Consider the following 22,304-nt stretch of genomic DNA (forward strand, 5'->3'; position numbering starts at 1 on the left):
GCATCTACGGGAAAAGTTAAGTACTTACGGAATAAATCAACCTGTCTTATAAAAAAAACAAAAAACACTTCGACTGTAAAAAACAAAAACCAAAAAAAGAAGAACAAACCTTTAACAGGTCAGCACTATATACTTCAGGCATTTTGAGTCCCCTCCCCCTCTCAAGAACACTAAATAAATCATAGTGATGAGATTATCAGGTGTGCAAAGAACATACAGAACATTCCTTTCCTTGCTCTTCCCTCCCATTCTTCAGTCTCTATTCCTCTGCAGATCCTGATAGTCTGATATATCAGATGCTAAAATAGCAGAGGAGGCCGTGTCCAAGGGGGGATAGAAGTAGACCTGTGCACAGGACAGAAGGAAAACAGAGAAACGCACCTTGTATGTATTTAGAGAGTTTAGCCTGTCTAATTCCCCCTCATCTGTAACTAATCACAACTGTAATTCGATCCCTCAGCTGTGTCAGCTGACTGCCACGGCAGAGTGGCCAATTTGTAAACAAAGGATGTAAACAATAAGTCTGCTTCCATGAAAGCAGGACGTAGACACACTGCACATTTATTGCAGGATTTGTATCAAAGAAATGTTTTTACTTAAAAGTGTTATAATGCTGTTGTGTATGTTTTAGAGCAGAGAGGAAGTTCTGAGTTCCGGTCCGCTTTAAAACAAAAAGGTGTCATACCTGGTTTACCCTGCAACAGCTTTTTCTAAGTGCTTGTGATTTTAAAAGCTCTTGCTAGTGTAATGCTTTGCATTTGTTCTCAGTTGAGCGAGGCGATTTCATAAAAATCATCCATAGCATTGCATTACCAAGAGCTTTTCAAATCACTATGCTTAAAAAACCTCTTGTAGTGTGAACCAGGCCTAAGAGAAAAGCACTAATTTGAACAACTATACTGGGATTTAAAGCAACCCTGACGCCATAAAACACAAAAGTTAACCACTTCAGCCCACGAGCAATTTTCACATTTCAGCGCTGCTCTCATTCATTCGCCAATAACTTTATTACTACTCATCACACTCAACTGATCTATATATTTGTTTTGTGTTTTTTTTAGGACAAGTAAGGCTTTTAGTGTGTGACATTTTTGTTTAGTAATTACCATATTTACTATGCAGTTTAAAGAGACTCTAAAGTCTCAAAATACACGTTTTTATTTTTAAAAATCACTTTAACATCAATGCCCTACCTAAAAGCTGCATCCCCTGAACACTAACTAAATCCTCCCAAACTCCCCAGGGCACACTGTGGGGAGCACTTTCATGAGAGGCAGAGCTTTCAGCTGCAGCTCTGCCTCTACACGCGTCTATCAGTGCGGATCGCCGCCTCTCCCCCGCCCCTCTCAGTCTTCCTTCACTGAGAGGGGCGGGGGAGAGGTGGAGATACACACAGATTGACGTGCATGGATGCAGAGCTGCAGCTGAAAGCTCTGCCTCCCGAGGCAAAAATCCACGACCAAGAAAGTCAGAGTTGGGGGGGATTTAGTTAGAGTTTAGCCACGGATTTGCAACGTTTTAGGTAGGGCAATTAGGTTTTTTTTTTAAATAAAAACGTGAATTTTATGAGGCTTCAGAGTCTAAAAGGAAAATAAGGGAAAAATTTAAAAAACACACTTTTTATCCATTTAAATACATTATAGCTTTAAAATAAACAGTATAACTATAAGTAAAATCCACAAATTGTATTTGCTTATACATCCTGATTATTACAACATTTAGATTATGTTCCTAGCACAACGTATGGTGACAATATTGTATTTGTAAATAAAGTGTCTTTTTTCTGTTTTGTGTTTCTTGCTTTCTCATTGTACACTATCAATGATTACAAGACCTTATTTGCAAAAATAACAGTAATATACCCTAATAGCATACATATTTAAAATGCCAAGTTACTAAGGTAACAATATATGTATTTTCTTTTATATTCTGTGACTTTGTTTTCATTTTACAAGTCTTATTTTAGTACAAAATATACACAACTGTTTTTGATTCAGTATCTCACTAAAAAAAGAATACACAAGACATAGCCCTTAACTCTAAAATCACCCTAAAACCAATTTTTTACTACTTATCACAGTTAAAATGTTATCACATACATCTAGTGTAGTTTTACTAATACTTTCCTAAGTTCGATCATAATTTTGAAAATTACTTTTTATATTGGATTGAGTTTGTCCCTAACTATTTTTAATGTGATGTGGGTCCAAGCTTTAAAACACACCAAAATGTATTCTACAACTTGTGCCGGTTAAAATGATACCACATGTGCCTCATTTAGAAACAAACTGGTTGTGCACCCGCCGCAACTACACTTGAGTAGTTAAATACTAAAATATCTTCTATAGATCCAAACTTTATGAACAGTTCCAAAAGCAAGGATCCCCATGTACAAGATTCATACACAGAAAAGGCAATGTACTGTCTATTAGAAGGTTATGCTTCGGGCTTTAGCGTTTTGCTGTTTATTTTTTCTATGTGGTACGTAAAGGTGAATGGGACTCAGACTTTTTTTTTTTTTTTTAATAACAGGAAATGAAAAATGTGTTGCGTAAGCAACCTTACAGGAAATCACCATTGAGACAGCACAGTCGCGTAGTGATTAGTGCTCTCACTTTGCAGCGCTAGGTCCCTGGTTTGAATCCCAGCCAGGGCATTATCTGCATGGAGTTTGTATCTTCTCCCTGTGTCTGCATTGGTTTCCTCTGGGCACTCTGGTTTCCTCCCACATCCCAAAACATACAGATAAGTTACTTGGCTTCTCCCTAAAATTGGTCCTAGACTACGATACATACACTACGCAATACATACATAGACATATGGCTATGGTAGGTTTTAGATTGTGAGCCCCCTCTGAGGGACACTTGAATGACAAGACAATATATACTATGTACAGCGCTGCTGCTCAGCTTTTTCAACTAGCTGCCTCAGCAAAGCAGCTAATTTGTAAAAAAAATAATGTTAACCCTATGTCTCCTTCCATTAAAGCAGTAGTAGACACTGCAGAGATATTGCAGGATTTGTATCAGATGTAACAAAGAAATATTTTTCTTTAAAGGTTATTATGCTGTTGCTTGTTAGGAGACTACGGATAAAAGTATCAGAAAAGCATCCACAGGACAACCAGGCAATCAGCATTGTTTAAAAGTTAATACATATGGCAACCTCAGTTTCCTTCTCACTTCCCACTTGTAAGGCGTTACAAGAACTAATTTGTAAACCATGAGAGACAGAGCTGACAAGAAGAGCAGCAAGTTGATGTTTGGGGAAGTAAGGGGAGTTCTCCCCCCTCTATGGTGTCCCATGCGTCATTTATGCAAATTGTGACCTGCATGGGAAGTGTGTCAGAGAAGGATGAGGCCAGAGCAGGAAGATTGGGCTAACCGCAGATATTCTGCAAAGTGCACTGTCAGCTGTAGCACAGCATCATTTGCAGGGAAGAGACACAGGCTCTGCACAACTGGGCCCCATACAAAACTTATTCCTCACTTTCTAATGACAGCTCTAAAGGGCTCTTTATATGTTTTAACATTGTCTTCTGCTATTGGGAGGGTTGATTAATATTCAAACAAACAAGCTGAAATTGGATACAAGTTGGGTCATTGCTAATGGCCTCCTCACATATATTACCGTATACAGTCCATTCCACCCCCCCCCCTTATTTCTACTACCGCCTCTGCATTCCATGTTCCAAGATTGCAAATGCTCCTAGACGCACCCCGCCCACAAAAAAAATCCGTTTTGCAATTGCAAGCTGGTGATATAGCCTGAATTTGATAAAGGAACCCAATTTATCAGAAATATTTAACAGTGGGTGAGATGAAGATTTATTTAGTGGGAAATTATTTTTCTAAATAAAAATGCACATACATCTGCTATATTGAAACTGTAAAGTCCCATTAAAGTGAATGTGAACACCTATAGACCGCCTCATGCCAACTGGAGTGAACGCAGCGGCTCCCCTCATGCCAATTGGCGTTAAGTCCTGGGGGCGTGGTTTGCAGGGGATCACACGCGCATCCCCACTTGAATGACAGAACTCTACTCCGTCATCAGTCTCCCAGTGGCGATCGCCGCTAGGACACTGTTAGACGGTGAAACCGACGTCTATTTACATTGTACAGCGCTGCGATCTATGTCATCGCTGTACTGGGAACAGCCATGTCACTCGGATGTCCCCTTGGGGGGGAACAGAGTAATTGGATCTCATAGGCCGATGCCTATGAGAGCCGATCGCTGTGATTGGCTGGCGGGGCGAGGGAGAGTAGCATTAAAAATATAAAAATAGTGATATTTCTTAAAAAACATCCCCCCAAATAAACACAGAAGCAGCAATCAGAGCCCACCAACAGAAAGCTCTGTTGGTGGGCAGCAAGGGGGGGGGGGGGGTAATCACTTGTGTGCTGAGTTGTACAACCCTGCAGCGGCCTGATTTGTAAGAAATAGCCTTGTCACTAGGGGGGTGTAAAGCCTATGGTCCTGAATTAGTTTCAGTTCTGTAGTTTAATGAAAGAATGAGAAGTGTAATAGCCCTTCCTGTTTTGTTTTAGACATGCAATATGTTGAGTAAAGGAGCCATGGAAGCTCCTGAGGTACAAATCGGCAAAAAGCTTTTCCTCAACTTGTTCTGTAAACGACCCTATGCCCCTCTTCTCTCCCTTGTATTATTTATTTATTGTATTTAGAAAGTGCCAACATATTACGCAGCGCTGGACATTAGTTTAGGATACAGACAATATTTAGGGGGTGACACACAGCAATAGGACAATACAGGAATACAAGAAAGACCAGATCACACAGCACAGTATAAGTACCAGGTAATACTTAGTCAGTCACTGGAGGGGAGCATGGAGATTAGGCAAGTTGAGTTCACTCAAATGCTTAGCATGGGTGCAAAGTAATGGAAGTGCATGATCATGTAGGACACAAAAGGAGGATGACCATGCCGGAAGGCTTACAATCTATATGTTTAGCGCTCTTCTCCCGTTGGACTCTAAGCACTTGAGAGCGTGCTCAGCAGGCCACTCTGCAGTGTTAGTGAGTCTTGCCCAATGACTCCTTACTGAATAGGTACTGGCTTACTTAATAGAAAGAGCTGAGATTAAAACTCTGGTCTCCTGTGTGGTGGTGACCTTAACCATTACACTTTCCAGCTACATTAGTCTAGAACAGGGGTGTCAAACTCAATCATCTAAGGGGCCAAAATATAAAACAGGGTCTTAGTCACAGCCAAATTGTTAAAGTCTTAAAGAGAACCCGAGGTGGGTTTGAAGAATATTATCTGCATACAGAGGCTGGATCTGCCTATACAGCCTAGCCTCTGTTGCTATCCCAAACCCCCCTAAGGTCCCCCTGCACTCTGTAATCCTTCATAAATCACAGCCACGCTGCTGACAAACAGCTTGTCAGAGCTGGCTGTGTTTATCTCTATAGTGTCAGTCTACTGCTCTCCCCGCCTCCTGCAGAACTCCAGTCCCCGCCTGCATCCCTTCCCTCCCTGCTGATTGGAGGGAAGGGACGGGGGCAGGGACCAGAGCTATGCAGGAGGCGGGGGAGCAGCTGAGACTGACACTACAGATGTAAACACAGCCTCACAGCATGGCTGTGATTTATGAGGGATTGCAGAGTGCAGGGGGACCTTAGTGGGGTTTGGGATAGCAACAGAGGCTGGGCTGTATAGGCAGATCCAGCCTCTGTATGCAGATAACATTCTTTAAACACACCTCGGGTTCTCTTTAACATTTATTGAATAGTCTCCAATTAAGTGGCATAACTTAACCAAGGAAGGGTCCCGTGGATTGCTGCTGCACCCAGGCTCACACTATATGTTTCAACCAGAAACACTGTCATCCTCTGAAAGGAAAGGCAGTATCCTGCTGTTCTTTTACTGCTTACAATGATGCACATTTGAAGCTCTTGGGGGGGCCACATAAAATTACAAGGAGGGCTGCATTCTGCTTGCAGGTCTTGTGTTTGACACCTGTGCTCTAGACCAGAGTTACCCAACCCAATGTCTATAGGTAGATCTGGCTCTGCACAGCCTCCTTCCCAGACAGTGTGAAATACAGTGGGCTTGGCTACATTTTATTGGACATTCCCTGTGGTATGCAGCAGCAGGTCTATCCCCAAGCCCTAATTTTTTTGTAGAGATGGGTGATCTAATCAAAGCAATATGTTATGAGAGCCAATGGCATCTGCAATCAGATTATGTACATCCTTATACTACTGAAGCTCTTGGTAACTATCCCCTGATTACTATGGGAAATCACTGCTCTGTCTCTATTCACACAACACGGCTGGATTCCTGTAATAACTTCACAAGCAGTAAAGGCTAAGTATGCTGAACACTGTCTGTAGCAGCAAGTCACAGCTTGTTATTACTGGAAAGAATGGAACGCCAGAAACTTCCAAAAATTCAGTAAAAGTTTACAAAAGAGTCAATTTTGTATTTCAGTTTCATCTCAGATCTACCCAAGTCTAGTTTTGTGGCAAAAATACCTTCAGAGCAGAAATAAACCAGTGATACAGGAACTGCTGTACGTAACAACCACATGTTCATACTACACTTGTGCTGCATACGTACGGTGGTTTTAGTTCCAAACGCGCAAAGAGTATATCAACCTAGACACAATATAGTTGACCATGAAAACCTGCTTAACAGACTGCAGTACTGTGGCATCAGTGGATCAGTCCTCCAGTGGTTCAGATCATTCCTGACTGACAGAACACAGAGAGTATCCCTAGGTCCTATAATGTCCAAACCTGCACCTCTACAATTCGGAGTGCCACAAGGATCAATCCCATCCCCTCTGCTGTTTGCAATCTACATGTTGCCACTCGGTACACTTATCCTACGTCATGGCCTGATGTACCACTGCTACGCCGATGACACACAGCCTTCTGTCCTTCAAACCTGGTGGAACAGACCCTACCCCAAAAATAAACTCTTGCTTAGCTGAGCTACAGGCATGGATGAATGATAACTGGTTGAAACCTAAATGCTGACAAAACTGTGGTCCTGTTTGTCCAAAGCCAGCACTCGCCATCAAAACCGCTCTATCCTAAAGCAACACCAATCAGGATTGGGAATTCAGACATAAACCGCTCCAACCTTGTGCGCAGCCTTGGCGTACTAATCGATGGGGAATTGAGTTTCAGAAACCAAATTTCATCTGTAGTTAAATCTTCCTATTTTCATCTGAAGAACATTGCAAAGATTAAACATCTGATTCCCCCAGAGGATCTTCCAACCCTAGTCCACGCCTTCATCACATCACGGCTGGACTACTGCAATGCCCTTTATGCTGGCCTCCCCAAAAAGGACCTGCGTCGCCTGCAATTAGTGCAGAATGCTGCTGCCAGATTGCTAACAAACCAGCCTCACCACTGTCACATTACACCGATCCTTCGCTCACTGCACTGGCTACCAGTAGAATGGAGAATACTCTTCAAGATTGGACTGCTGACATTCAAATCCCTGCACAATCTGGGCCCTGGATACATGAAAGACCTGCTGAAGCTGCACCACACCTCTCACAACCTCAGATCAGCAAGTTCTATAAACTTGGTCACTCCCAGAGTGCACCTCAAAAAATCTGGAGATAGAGCGTTCTGTCATGCTGCCCCTACTCTTTGGAACTCCCTGCCACACCCAGTAAAGACAGCACCATCCCTGGAGCTATTCAAATCCAGACTGAAAAGCCACCTGTTTAGCCTGGCATTTCCAGACTTATAAAATTCTTCCTCTGTACCACGTTGGTCAGAGCCATGCTTATGCGCTTTGAGTCCCATGGGAGAAAAGCGCTTTACAAATGTTATTTGGTGTTGTTGTTGTAACGATACATGCGCTTGTCTACACAACCCTAATAGATATTTTGTGGGTCAATGAGTTAGGAATTCAAGTTTAACAGCTATTCTTCCCCAAACAGTCAGCACTAGGGTCAATTCTTTTCAATTTACCATATTTTCTGGCATATAAAATGCACTTTTTCTCCAAATAAATGGAGAGCACTTTTTCTCCAAATAAATGGAAAGAAGCCCCTGCATCTTATACCGCAAAGGCAGGGAATCCCCCACCTTCCACCATGTCGGGGATTCTCTGCCTGCGCCAAGCTTCCCTGCATGCCTTTGCTCCCTATTCTGGCCCCCTGCGTGCCTGCGCTCCCTTGCCTGACCCCCCCCCCCCCCCCGCACATATGCCTGCGCTCCCTTCTTCCTGCCTCTCTCCCCCCACCCCCCCATGGGTGTGTAGAAGCAGTAGCTGCTTACCTATTCCGCCATGCCCGCAGGGATTGCAGACATCCTCTGCGTGTCTACCTCTAGTGCTCGGCTTGCATTGATGACGCAATCTAAACAAGCCGAACACTAGAGGGAGACGCGTGAAGGAGAAGAAAGACACATGGGGAGACATGGAGGTCACCATTAAAAGATGCACCTGAAATATGGATGCATTAGGTAGGTAGGATTATTATTATATATATATACACACACACATATATTTCCTCCCACCCCTCCCTGGTTTTTGCCCTCCAAACCTAGCTGTGTTCGGATTGTCTTATACGGCTGAAAATACGGTATTTAATAAAGGTTTAGTAAATGGAATACAGAGTAATGTTGCCATCCTTGCAGATAATACAAAATTAGGCAGAATTATCGACACTAAGCAGGATAGTGACATAATACAATAGGATCCGGCCATATGGGCAGGCATGTAGTAGATAAGATTTAAAGCTGATAAATGTAAAGTCATGCACTTTGGACATACCAACGGTAGAGCACTATATAAGTGGCATACAGCTAGGACTTGGAGAATGCTGCAGTCTTAAAACCCCTTAGGGACCAGATACTTTTTTTCCATTCAGACCACTGCAGCTTTAACGGTTTATTTCTCGGTCATACAACCTACTATCTAAATGAATTTTACCTCCATTTCTTGTCACGAATACAGCTTTCTTTTGGTGCTATGATTTTTAGTTTGTATTTTTAGTTTTTATTATATTCATCAAAAAAGACATGAATTGTGTCAAAAAAATTTTTTTTAACTTTCTGTGCTAACATTTTTCAAATAAAGTAAAATTTCTATATACATTTTTGTCTAAATGTATTATGCTACTTTGGGGTGTCTACTTTCCAAATTGGGGTCATTTGTGGGGTGTGTTTACTGTCCTGACATTTTGGGGGGTGCTAAATTGTAAGCACCCCTGTAAAGCCTAAAAGTGCTCATAGGACTTTGGGCCCCCCTAGGCTGCAAAAAAGTGCCACACATGTGGTATTGCCGTACTCAGGAGTAGTAGTATAATGTGTTTTGGGGTGTATTTTTACACATACCCATGCTGGGTGGGAGAAATATCTCTGTAAATGACAATTTTTTGATTTTCTTTTACACACAATTGTCCATTTACAGAGTTATTTCTCCCACCCAGCATGGGTATGTGTAAAAATACACCCCACAACACATTATACTACTTCTCCTGAGTACGGTGATACCACATGTGTGGCACTTTTTTGCAGCCTAGGTGCGCTAAGGGGCCCAAAGTCCTATGAGTACCTTTAGGATTTCACAGGTCATTTTGAGGCATTTGATTTCCAGACTACTCCTCACGGTTTAGGGCCCCTAAAATGCGAGGGCAGTATAGGAACCCCACAAGTGACCCCATTTTAGAAAGACAACACCCCAAGGTATTCCCGTTAGGAGTATGGTGAGTTCATAGAAGATTTTTTTTTTTGTCACAAGCTAGCAAAAATTGATTTTTATTTTATTTTTTTCACAAAGTGTCATTTTCCACTAACTTGTGACAAAAAATAAAATCTTCTATGAACTCATCATACACCTACCGGAATACCTTGGGGTGTCTTCTTTCTAAAATGGGGTAATTTGTGGGGTTCCTATACTGCCCTGGCATTTTAGGGGCCCTAAACCGTGAGGAGTAGTCTGGAAACCAAATGCCTCAAAATGACTGTTCAGGGGTATAAGCATCTGCAAATTTTGATGACAGGTGGTCTATGAGGAGCCGAATTTTGTGGAACCGGTCATAAGCAGGGTGGCCTCTTATATGACAGGTTGTATTGGCACTGAAGTGCAGGAAATGCAGGGTGTTCTCAAATCGTGACCTGGACATGGCAGCAGAGAACATGGGCATGTGATGTATTGGGTGCGTAGACCAATAAGACCACAATACATTCTTTTTGACTAGACCCATGTTAAGGAGAAGGCCCAAAAAAATGTTAAGTTTGGAAACTTGGAGTGGTTTCCACCTAAAAAAGGCTGGGCATGGTAGCTTCTCGGATTGGCGGTTGCGTATTGTGTGGCATAACGGTTGGTCTCAGCCACAATTGACTCAGAGATCCACGGTGCAGAACAGATGAAAAAAGTCTAGGGCCAATCCTAGATTATCTGTCTCCCCCTGGCCTCCATATTGGGTGGTGAAATGGGGCAGTACGGGTGCGGCGGAACCAGGGGCTTGCCAATTGTGATCTGCCAGCACCGCTGGGAGACTATGGGTAGTACGGGCCCGTTTTGGTGGTGGCTGCGACTCGGGTCTTAATGCACATGCCACCGAACCAGTTTCTACCATGCTGGTGCTCGCCACTTCACCAGGGTCTACGGTAGTACTGGTGCTAGGTCCAGGAGATGCGACGCTGCTGGTGCATGCCTCACCAAGAAAACTCGGATCAGTGCTAGCACCACTCTGCTGCCCTTGAGTCTGATCCTGCGGTCCAGTGAAATGGGGTGTAGTATGCCTGGCTCTAGCCGGGACCTCAACTTCGTCATTGCTATCGGTCAGAGAGCCACTGCTGTTCACTGGCTCGTATTCTGACCCGGATGATTCGTTGGATGAGGTTCACCCCACTGGGCCAGAATCTCAGCGGCCTCTTCATCGGAATACCCCTTTTTTGCCATGGTGGACTGCTAAATTTAGGGGGTATTCCTCTGAGACTACCGAGGAAAAAGAGCACCTACCTAGCAAAAGGGAGTACTTGTGAAGTAGAAAGCTGTGGTCACTGAGTTTTGATTAAAAAAAAAAAAAAAAATCAAAACTGATCTTTACAGTGCCACAGTTAATTGTACAGTCTTTTTTGCAGTGATCAGAAAAAAAAATTCTGTTACTGCGGTGGGGCGGGTGAGGGTTTGGCCGGATGATCAGAAGCCCACAGGGGGCAGATTAGGGCCTGATCTGATGGGTATGAGTTCTAGGGGGTGACAGGAGGTAACTGATGGGTGTCTCAGGGGGCGATTAGAGGGGGGGGGGGAATAGATCGGAAGGGGGTCTGAGGGGGATCTGAGGGTTTGGCCGAGTAATCAGGAGCCCACACGGGGCAAATTAGGGCCTGATCTGATGGATAGGTGTGCTAGGGGGTGACAGGAGGTGATTGATGGGTGTCTCAGGGTGTGATTAGAGGGGGGAATAGATGCAATTAATGCACTGGGGAAGTGATTATGGGGGGGGTCTGAGGGCAATCTGAGGGTGTGAGCGGGTGATTGGGTGCCTGCAAGGGGCAAATGAGGGTCTGATCTGATGGGTATGATGGGTAGCAGTAACAGGTGGTGACAGGGGGTGATTGATGGGTGATTAGTGGGTGATTTGAGGGGAGAACAGATGTAAATAATGCACTGGGGAGGTGATCGGGGGGGGGGTGTCTGAGGGCAATCTGAGGGTGTGGGCGGGTGATCAGGTGCCCGCAAAGGGCAGGTTAGGGTCTGATCTGATGGGTGGCAGGTGGTGACAAGGGGTGATTGAAAGGTGATCAGTGGGTGATTACAGGGGAGAATAGATGTATACAGTACGGGGGAGGGGCGCGTGATCAGGAGCCCCCAGGGGGCAGTATAGGACCCAATCTAAAATATAGTGCTGACAGGGGGTAATTGATGGGTGAATAGGGGGGTGATTGGGTGCAAACAGTGGTCGGGGTGATCATAAGGGGGGGGGGGGGGTCTGAGGGGTGCTGTGGGCGATCAGAGGGGCAGGATCAGTGTGTGTTTGTGTCATTACATATACAGCTGCCTCCTCCCCTGGTGGTCTCTCGATCACTGGAACCACCAGGGGAGGAGGCAGCCTGTATAATACACTTTGTATACATTACAAAGTGTATTATACACTTTTGCAGGGCGAGATCGGGCTGTTTACAACCCACCGGCGCTGCTAAATGGCCGGCGGGTTGAGGTCGCGGGTGGGCAGAGCCTAATGCCGGCGGATGCGCGCGATCTCTGGCTAATTAGTCCCCAAGGTGCCGCCGCCGATTGGCGTTACGTGGTCCTGGGGTTGCCACTTTGCCGCTGCCTATTGGTAGTGGGCGGTCGGCAAGTGGTTAAGTAGCCATGCACAAAGCCAAATAGCCGCTAAAGCAAATGAAATTCTGGGATGCATAAAAAAGGGAATAAAATTTTGAGATGCTAATATACTAATCTCTACACAAGTCACTTGTGACACCACATTTGGAGTATGGAATATAGTTTGGGCACCACACTAAAGAAAGGAGGCGCACACAAAGCGTATGTACATGAATCTTAACTTGCGCTGTCACTGCGCAATACATCTACCGGCCTTTAAGGAATCAAGGCATATGTCAATAAGCTCAAACAGAATATCTCAAATATTTCTAAATTTAAGAGTTTTCATATCACATTCCTAACAGCTGTTAATTTACCACCAACCGACTGCTGGAAATAAAACAATCACCATTTCAAACTGCCATTTTTAAGTTTAAAGAACCACTATTGCGGAAAAAAAGTAGGCAGTTAAAATTGGACAGAACTGACAGGTTTTGGGCTATTCCATCTCCTCATGAGGGATTCTCAGGGTTTTGTTTTTAACAGCATTTCCTGAACAGTAGTTCAGTTTAACTGCCAAAGTAGTAAGATACCAGCCAGCCTCCCTACTCACTTGCACACTATTTTGTCAGTTAGACTTTGCAACTGCTGATCAGGAAATGCTGTTGAAAACAAAGAAAGCCCTGAGAATACCCCATGAGGAAAAGTACTGGCCCAAAACCTGTCGGTTCTGTCAGATTTTAACTGCCTACTTTTTTTGCAATAGTGGTGCTTTATGAACAGGAGAGTTAAAAATCCGTTAAAATATAAAATACCACAATGCTTTCTTATCCTTTAGGGCCTGTTTCCACTATACGCAGATTGGATGCAGAAAAACTGACTCCAATGAATACCTATGGGCCTGTTCCCACTAAACGTGATTTTTCTGATGCAGATTTCCCATAGGTATTCATTGGAGTCAGTTTTTCTGCATCCAGAATCCGTGTGTAGTAGAAATAAGCTTTGCTTGTTTGTCCTCTCGATTTTTTTTTTACCCTACCATGGCCTGCCTTCAAATGATGACATATATGTGCAATAAATTTCAACCTGGCAGCTCAACTTTCAGAAGGGGTCACCAGGTTTGTCTCTGCTGTAACTATTCATGAACCAACATGGTGAAAGAAACACATTTCTCTCTGACACACACACACACACACACACACACACACACACACACACACACACACACACCTTAACCCCACCAACAGTGCATGTTTGTGGAGATCCACAGAGGTATTTGATCAGCTCTGCTGAGACACTAATTACCCCACCTGTGCATGTTTAGGTTTCCAGCACAACATGTACTAGTTGGTGGGCCTTGCAGGAAGTGGTGTTAGGGCCCATTCACACTTGAAATCTGCAAAACTGTAGCGTTTAGCACTACCGTTTTGCGCAAGTGATTTTACCGCAATTAGCGTGGTAAAATCACTGTACACTCCTGCGATTCCTGCCAATCGTGATCAGCGCTTGGCTGGGCATACACGATAAGTTTTTGCGCCGGCATCGAGCCAGCAACTAGATGCCGGCTCGTCACCGCTCGTCCGTGCAGATCGATCACCGCGGCCATGCCTTATCAGCCGCTCGATTGCCCGCTATTGTCCGCCCGCGGGGATCGAGCGGGTTATCTATCCGGCGGGTCATCGGACCTGCCGGATATTATCAATCGAGCCATCAGCGGCTCGATTGATAAGGAACAATCTAACCGTATATGTTTAGCATAAAGGAGTTATCAGGGAAAAAAACAACAAATGAGCTTTACTCACCTGGGGTTTTCTCCAGCCCCTTGCAACAGACTGTCCCACGCTGTGACCGCCGCTGTTGCGCTCTCACCGCACAGTGCAGAGCCTGACCGCGGGGTTGGCCTTATTGCGCCTGCGTGAATCGCCGCTGTCAATCATGACCACATGGCCCGTGGCAAACTGCGCAGGCGCACAACTACTGCGTCTGCGCAGTTCACCGCGCACCACGTGGCCAAGATTGACAGAGGTGTTTTTTCGCGCAGGCACAATAAGGCCGACCCCGCAGTCAGCCTCTGTACTGTTCGGCGAGAGTGCAACAGCGGCAGGGAGCGGAGGTGACAGCATGAGACAGTCGGTTGCAAGGGGCTGGAGAAAGCCCCAGGTGAGTAAAGCTCATTTGTTGTTTTTTTCCCTGATAACTCCTTTAAGCACTGTGCTGCGATCGCTCGAGAATCACGGCAAAATTTTGCGATTGCCGTTAATCGCGAAACGCCCGTGATTAGTAGCAATCGCGGCAGTGAAATCACTGCCATAGGGTTATAATTACGATAGCGCTTAAAAAAAAAAAAGGTATGATCTGACTGCTCCATCTGAAATGCAGCATTTGACTGTACTACAGAAATGTTAGGCTTGTTGAGGCCTACGGCAGCGTCTAAGCAGAGGGGAAAAACTAGGCATAGTGCAAGCACTGGTAAGCAGCTGTTATCAGTGGTCAAACAATGGCAATCTGCAAAATTCTTCCAGGAATTGGTGTTCCTGATTGGACTCTGCCCAGGGTGTCATCTGGCACCTAAGTACCTTAATCCTCAATGCCCCCCAGAACCTTGCTCACGATAGCCCCTCACCCATAATGGCTAGACTTGGAAGTCAGAGTTGGAGTCGAGGAGTCGGAGGTTTCATAAATTGAGGAGTCAGGTGATTTTTGTACCAAATCTAAAACCCTGGTAATAGACTAAGAAGCCGGAGTCGAGAAGTCAGACGATCCATTTAGGGTACCTGGAGTCAGAGTTGGAGGTTTCATAAACTGAAGTTGGAGTCGGATCATTTTGTACCGACTCCACAGCCCTGACTGGGAGCACATTTACTTGTAAAGTCAAGATTATTAGGCCCCTTTTCCCTTTTTTGGCTGAACTGGACGCTGCCGTCCACAAGCACCTTTCAGGTGCTTAAATAGCAACCTGCACTTCTCATACGTGATACAACACATTACCATCGCAATGCTCGCTATGCTGTCTGCGGTAGTAATGGTAAAATTCTAGTGCACTCTCTGCGCATGGCTATCTTACTGCAGTTTATCAGGCCCATCGTGCGCAGTTATTTGCAGGGCTGTGGAGTCGGTACAAAAATCTTCCGACTCCAACTCGGACTCCTCAGTTTCTGAAACCACGACTCCGACTCCAACTCCGACGCCGGGTACCCAAAATTGCTTAGACTCCGGACTCCTCGACTCCTTTAGTCTAATACTTAACAGGGCTGTGGATTTTGTACAAAAACCATGCGACTCCGACTCCCGACTCCTCAGTTTCTGAAACCACGACTCCAACTCCGGGTGACCAAAATTGCCCCGACTCAGACTCCACAGCCCTGGTTATTTGTGCTGTGCCACAACCCAAGCATGAGCACAACAGCTGCATCTGTAAATGCAAGTTTGAAGAGAAACTTTAACCTAGGCTTGAACTTAATTTCAATCAGTAGCTGATACCCCCTTTCCCATGAGAAATCTTCACCTTTTCTCAAATAGATAAACTAAGGGGTCTGTATGGCTGATATTGTGAAGAAACCCTTCCCACAGCGTGATGTCAGGACCATGTTGTCTGCGACCCTGGTTGCATGAAGGCTTTTTGCAACTGCCAAGCAAGCAATATCTCCTTTCGTGCATTGAACTCCGTAACGAACATTCCGTACAGATCACCTGGCAGAACTAAACATCTCACCACCAGTGATACATTTCAGAATGTAAATCAGAGAGAGGGAAGATTTTACAATGGGCAAACCCCGACTAAATCTAAAAATGAATATTGTAAAATATAAGCAATTTTATTAATTATGCTATTTTCCCTGCAGTTTCTCTAAGTTCAGTCAGGCAGGCATTCCTACAAAGAGCATCTAGTCTACTTTAGAGGTTGCAGTATCCTTCTGTGGGACTGCTGAACAGGAAGTGAGCTGTGCACGAGAAAATGTCTCCCCCTGGAAAGCTTATTAATGACTCTTAGAAATGAACCCAGCTGTACGACCAGGCCAAGAAAGCCTTTAAGCGAGATGAGCAGTTACTGGAAGCAGTCTGGAAACCACAAAGCAGCGTCTTCTCAGTAGCACATCAAGCGGAGAGGGACGGATGGGTTTCTATTCCTGGAAAGCAGATCGCTCAATAAGATTAACATCTATTACAGGACAGTCTTATGACATCTGTGCTCACATGGATCGGATGCTTGCTGACTGTGCGTTATGTTCCCCTGCTGGAGCTTATTGAGGGAGACCTACCACTAGCAGCACACGTCACAGAAATCTTCAGAGTATGTGGTAGCATTACCAAAACACTCTTCTTAGTATAAATGTACAATGCGAGTTTTGGGACTAGGCATTAGAGGAAGTCACATGAAAACACTTTGAGGGGGCGGATGGGGGGGGGGGGGGGGGGTTCTGTGGAAAACTACAATGCCAACCACTGCTGTCCTCCACGTTGAATTCACACATCATCTAAATCCAGAACAATTCAATCACTTTAAGGCTACTTGCACACCAAAACGTAGCGTTAGGTGCTAGGTTAAGGTCGCATAACGTGCACCTAACGCAAGGCCTGGTGCTCTTCGATGTGGACGTCTGAGTGAGCCACGTTGTGCAGCTCACTCTGGCGTCCGTGATGCGTACTCTTGCACAGAGCGGCCGCACCAGGAAGTAAACACTGCACGTCACAACGTGCAGTGAATATTAATTAGCCATGTGCCTGGCCGCTCTCCGCTCCTCCCCAACATGACTGAGCATGTGCAAACAGTCTAACGCGGCTTAAGCCGCTGTAACGCTATAGTATGCTGCACTTTCGGCAGAACGTGCAGCGTTACATGTAACGCAACGTGCGCAGAGTGAACAGCCCACTTGTGTTACATTGCTGTGAGTTGGGGGAGCGTTACAGGCTGCACTAACGTGCGCCTGTATCGTCTTAGTGTGTAAGCAGCCTAAAACCCATTTTCAGACACAGACCCTAAAATATATCATTTAACAGCTGAGAAGTAAGAAAACACAAAAGGTTACCTGAATGAACTTAATATTAATGTTATGCGTGAAAACAAGGCATCTCCAAATAAAAATCTGTCGTAACATTTTAGTCAGCAGCTGAGCTTGTGCAGGTTTAGGCTGTGTAGGTGGGACAACTTTAAAGAGACTCCGAGCTCTAATTAAAATCAAAATCTGAACTTACCTGGAGCTTTCTCCAGCCCACCGTAGGTCGGGAAGTACCTCGACATCCATCTGTCTCTTCTCCCAGGGCCTGGTCAGAAATGGCTCCCCGGCGGCACTGGGCCCGAGTGTCGGGCTCCTCTTCCTGAAAGGTGACGTCAGTAGTCACCACACCGGCCACCTCGTGTCATGGCGGCCGGCGTGACAGTACTGCGCATGCGGTTTAATTGCGCATGCGCCGCACTGTCACGCCGGCCACCGTGGTTACGACTGACGTCACCTTTCAGGAAGAGGAGCCCAACACTCGGGCCCAGTGTCGCCGGGAGCCGCAGGGGAGCAATTTCTGACCAGGCCCTGGGAAAAGAGCCAGATGGACGTCCAGGGACCTCCCGACCTATGGTGGGCTGGAGAAAGCCCCAGGTAAGTTCAGATTTTAAATTTTAATTAGAGCTCGGAGTCCCTTTAATTGCATCACTCCACTGCTCAAACTGAAAGGGAGCTGGCACAGACTGAATCCCTTCAAGAAGACTGCAGCCTATAGCAGCGATAGTCTCTGGTACAGAAAGTGGCCTGTGCCTGCCTGCCTGTGCCTGCCTTTCTGAGCAAGTAATTTTGAAGTGACAAAACAAAAACAAAAACAAAAAAACACTTTAGCCACAGGCTGCCTACATGGACTTAAAGTGGACCAATAACTAAAGGGAGGTCCGTGCATGCGCAGAAGACCCATACTGGACGTGACTGAGCTGTTACCGGGGCTGATCGTGGCTGAACGGCAGACCGCGGGAGGACGGCGTGGGACTCAGATAAGCTTATGGAGCTGGAGGAAGCCCTGGGTTAGTATCAAATTTTTCGTTTTTTGATCTTTGGTACACTTTAAAGCAGATCCAAATGCTTGCACAGCACATAATGAAAAGTCTTAATTCCACATACAGGTGCTAAAGATTTTCACTAATCTGTGTTCTGTGTTTGTTTAGCCAGATTAAAGTATCTAATTAGTTCTCAGCAACTGAATAGGCTGCATGAGTTCTATGCCAAGGCAGCTCTTCCCATACAGTAAACACTGAGGCTTAACCCTTTCAGTGTCCCCTGCAAAAGTGAAACCAAGTTTAAAACTTCATTTTTTTTAGGATTTCCATAAATTGTAATGACGGCTTTTTTCTCATAGTTATCAGGCTGTGATTAATCTTTTAGCGCAAAGATGAAGTTCTAAGTGCTAAAAAAGAGGGGCACATTGAAGCAGAGAGTACTATGGCAGAGCGACAGGGTCAATGGTCTTAACAGCTTTAATATGTCCCCACCCATGACGGATTTTTATTTTTCTCCCCTTAAGGACTTGTTCACACAACGAGAGCTTTTCTAAGCGCTTTGTGATTTTTAAAAGCTCCTGCTAATGTTATCCTGTATGTTCACACTTCAGCAATGTGATTTTGTAAAAATCCTCCATAGCATTGCATCAGCCAGAGCTTTTCAAAATCACTAGCGTTTAAAAAGCTCTTGTAGTGTGAACAAGGCCTAAAGTAAGGCAAGATTCTAGTGGCCTCCGGTGAGTGGGTTACAGTGGACCTGAACTCTTGCACAGGACTGAAGAAATACATAGAGAAATTCACCCTGTATGTATTTAGAGAGCTTAGCGTATCTAATTATAGGTATAACCTTGATGCTACAACCCCACTTCTTAATACAGCACCAGGGAGTCAACCAGTCCACACCCGTATCCACCAAGGGTGCAACAACAGTCCAAATGAAGAAAGACCGGGTCTCGACCTGGATTTTAGGCCAATTGGCCAATATTTATTTGCAGAACCACAGTGCTGGAGCACAACGTTTCGACCGGATGGTCTTTATCAAGTGCTTACCAAGTATTTGTGCAACAATCACATATATAGACAATTAAAACACACCCCACTAAGGGGCGGGCACAACACTTAAAGAGACAAGCCACATTGTATTATTATTATCACAGGAAACATTTTAGGTTATATGCCTCGTTCATGCCATTTGGCGCCAAAGTGCCAAGGTCATCAATCCACCTACTCTCCCTGCGCAGCAAGGAGGCTTGGGGGTCCACACCCTCCTGCGAGAACACCTTTTCCAGCACACACCATCTTAGGTCGCCTACTGCATGTCCACATTCGAAAAAATGACGACCCACAGGGGATTCAAATTTATCCTTAGATTTCTCATTATCCTCCTTTTTGTAATTCCTAATGCTACTCCTATGCTCATTTATCCTCCTCCTAGCATCCCTCGTAGTCTGGCCCACGTAGCCCATGCCGCAGGGGCACTTCAGCAAGTAAACAATATTTAACGTTGTACACGAAAAATTTCCTTTAATGTTAATTCTTGTTCCCTTAGTGGTATGCGTGACATAATCACCACGCATAATTGAGGAACAGTTCTGGCAGTTCATACATGGGAAAGTGCCCCTGCGGCGAGGGACAAACGCAGCATCAGCGTTCCTCAAATCCTTTAGGTCAGCCCTCACTAGCTGGTCCCTGACACTTTTCCCTTTCCTGAAAACCATTTTAGGGGGGGCACGAAATACCCTAGAGAGCAATGGGTCAGTTTCCACCACTGCCCAGGCACCCAACAGACATCGTCTAATGTCTGTTGCATGATTATCATACGTTAATATGAATTGTACCCCCTCCTGGTAATCATCTTTTCTCTCTTTCCTCTTTCTCAACTCCTTTCTATCCATGCTAGCTACATCAGCTGCTATTCTTTCCACTTCCTTACGTTGGTAACCCCTTTCTACATACTCACCCACCATCCTCCTAGATTGTACCACATATTTCTCATCACTAGATGTGATTCTACGGGCTCTAATCAGTTGACTTTTTGGAAGTCCCCTGATCAGAGATGGTGGGTGACAACTACTAGCCAGTAGTGAGTTGTTTCTATCTGTACTTTTGCGAAACAAATCTGTTTCAAAGTTACTCCCCTTGATCTCAATATCTACATCGAGGAAATGCAATTTTGTAGTGTCGTATTCCAGGGTGAACTTAAGTGTATTATGGCAGAGGTTGAGACCATGAAAGAAATCAAGCAACAGCTGTTCGGGCCCTGTCCAGCAAAAAAACAGGTCATCAATATACCTGCAGAAGCCCCTGCTGTAAGTTTTAAAAAGATCATTCTCAAGCATAAATTTGGCCTCAAACTCTGCCATGTACACATTCGCCAAACTTGGCGCATACGGGGCCCCCATAGGAACTCCCTGTACCTGTAGAAAAAAATCCTGACCACATCTGAAATAGTTAGATTTCAAACAGAACTCCAAAAGGGTTATTGCAAACAACATTTGGTCTGTATTACCACCATCTCTCTCAAAAACATTTCTCACTGCTGCCACCCCCTCGTCATGAGAGAGATGGTGGTAATACAGACCAAATGTTGTTTGCAATAACCCTTTTGGAGTTCTGTTTGAAATCTAACTATTTCAGATGTGGTCAGGATTTTTTTCTACAGGTACAGGGAGTTCCTATGGGGGCCCCGTATGCGCCAAGTTTGGCGAATGTGTACATGGCAGAGTTTGAGGCCAAATTTATGCTTGAGAATGATCTTTTTAAAACTTACAGCAGGGGCTTCTGCAGGTATATTGATGACCTGTTTTTTTGCTGGACAGGGCCCGAACAGCTGTTGCTTGATTTCTTTCATGGTCTCAACCTCTGCCATAATACACTTAAGTTCACCCTGGAATACGACACTACAAAATTGCATTTCCTCGATGTAGATATTGAGATCAAGGGGAGTAACTTTGAAACAGATTTGTTTCGCAAAAGTACAGATAGAAACAACTCACTACTGGCTAGTAGTTGTCACCCACCATCTCTGATCAGGGGACTTCCAAAAAGTCAACTGATTAGAGCCCGTAGAATCACATCTAGTGATGAGAAATATGTGGTACAATCTAGGAGGATGGTGGGTGAGTATGTAGAAAGGGGTTACCAACGTAAGGAAGTGGAAAGAATAGCAGCTGATGTAGCTAGCATGGATAGAAAGGAGTTGAGAAAGAGGAAAGAGAGAAAAGATGATTACCAGGAGGGGGTACAATTCATATTAACGTATGATAATCATGCAACAGACATTAGACGATGTCTGTTGGGTGCCTGGGCAGTGGTGGAAACTGACCCATTGCTCTCTAGGGTATTTCGTGCCCCCCCTAAAATGGTTTTCAGGAAAGGGAAAAGTGTCAGGGACCAGCTAGTGAGGGCTGACCTAAAGGATTTGAGGAACGCTGATGCTGCGTTTGTCCCTCGCCGCAGGGGCACTTTCCCATGTATGAACTGCCAGAACTGTTCCTCAATTATGCGTGGTGATTATGTCACGCATACCACTAAGGGAACAAGAATTAACATTAAAGGAAATTTTTCGTGTACAACGTTAAATATTGTTTACTTGCTGAAGTGCCCCTGCGGCATGGGCTACGTGGGCCAGACTACGAGGGATGCTAGGAGGAGGATAAATGAGCATAGGAGTAGCATTAGGAATTACAAAAAGGAGGATAATGAGAAATCTAAGGATAAATTTGAATCCCCTGTGGGTCGTCATTTTTTCGAATGTGGACATGCAGTAGGCGACCTAAGATGGTGTGTGCTGGAAAAGGTGTTCTCGCAGGAGGGTGTGGACCCCCAAGCCTCCTTGCTGCGCAGGGAGAGTAGGTGGATTGATGACCTTGGCACTTTGGCGCCAAATGGCATGAACGAGGCATATAACCTAAAATGTTTCCTGTGATAATAATAATACAATGTGGCTTGTCTCTTTAAGTGTTGTGCCCGCCCCTTAGTGGGGTGTGTTTTAATTGTCTATATATGTGATTGTTGCACAAATACTTGGTAAGCACTTGATAAAGACCATCCGGTCGA

At 44.9% G+C, this 22,304-nt stretch overlaps 2 protein-coding genes across 2 annotated transcripts in view; one reads left to right on the plus strand and one right to left on the minus strand.

Moving 5' to 3' along the window:
- RIPOR3 (RIPOR family member 3) overlaps positions 1 to 22,304 on the plus strand; it is a 562,255-nt gene that overhangs the window by 371,287 nt on the left and 168,664 nt on the right. The window lies entirely within an intron of this gene.
- Positions 1 to 22,304, minus strand: part of PTPN1 (protein tyrosine phosphatase non-receptor type 1) — a 157,954-nt gene that overhangs the window by 44,704 nt on the left and 90,946 nt on the right. The window lies entirely within an intron of this gene.

This window comes from Hyperolius riggenbachi, chromosome 12 (assembly GCF_040937935.1).
Source record: "Hyperolius riggenbachi isolate aHypRig1 chromosome 12, aHypRig1.pri, whole genome shotgun sequence".
Classification (NCBI taxonomy): Eukaryota; Metazoa; Chordata; class Amphibia; order Anura; family Hyperoliidae; genus Hyperolius; species Hyperolius riggenbachi.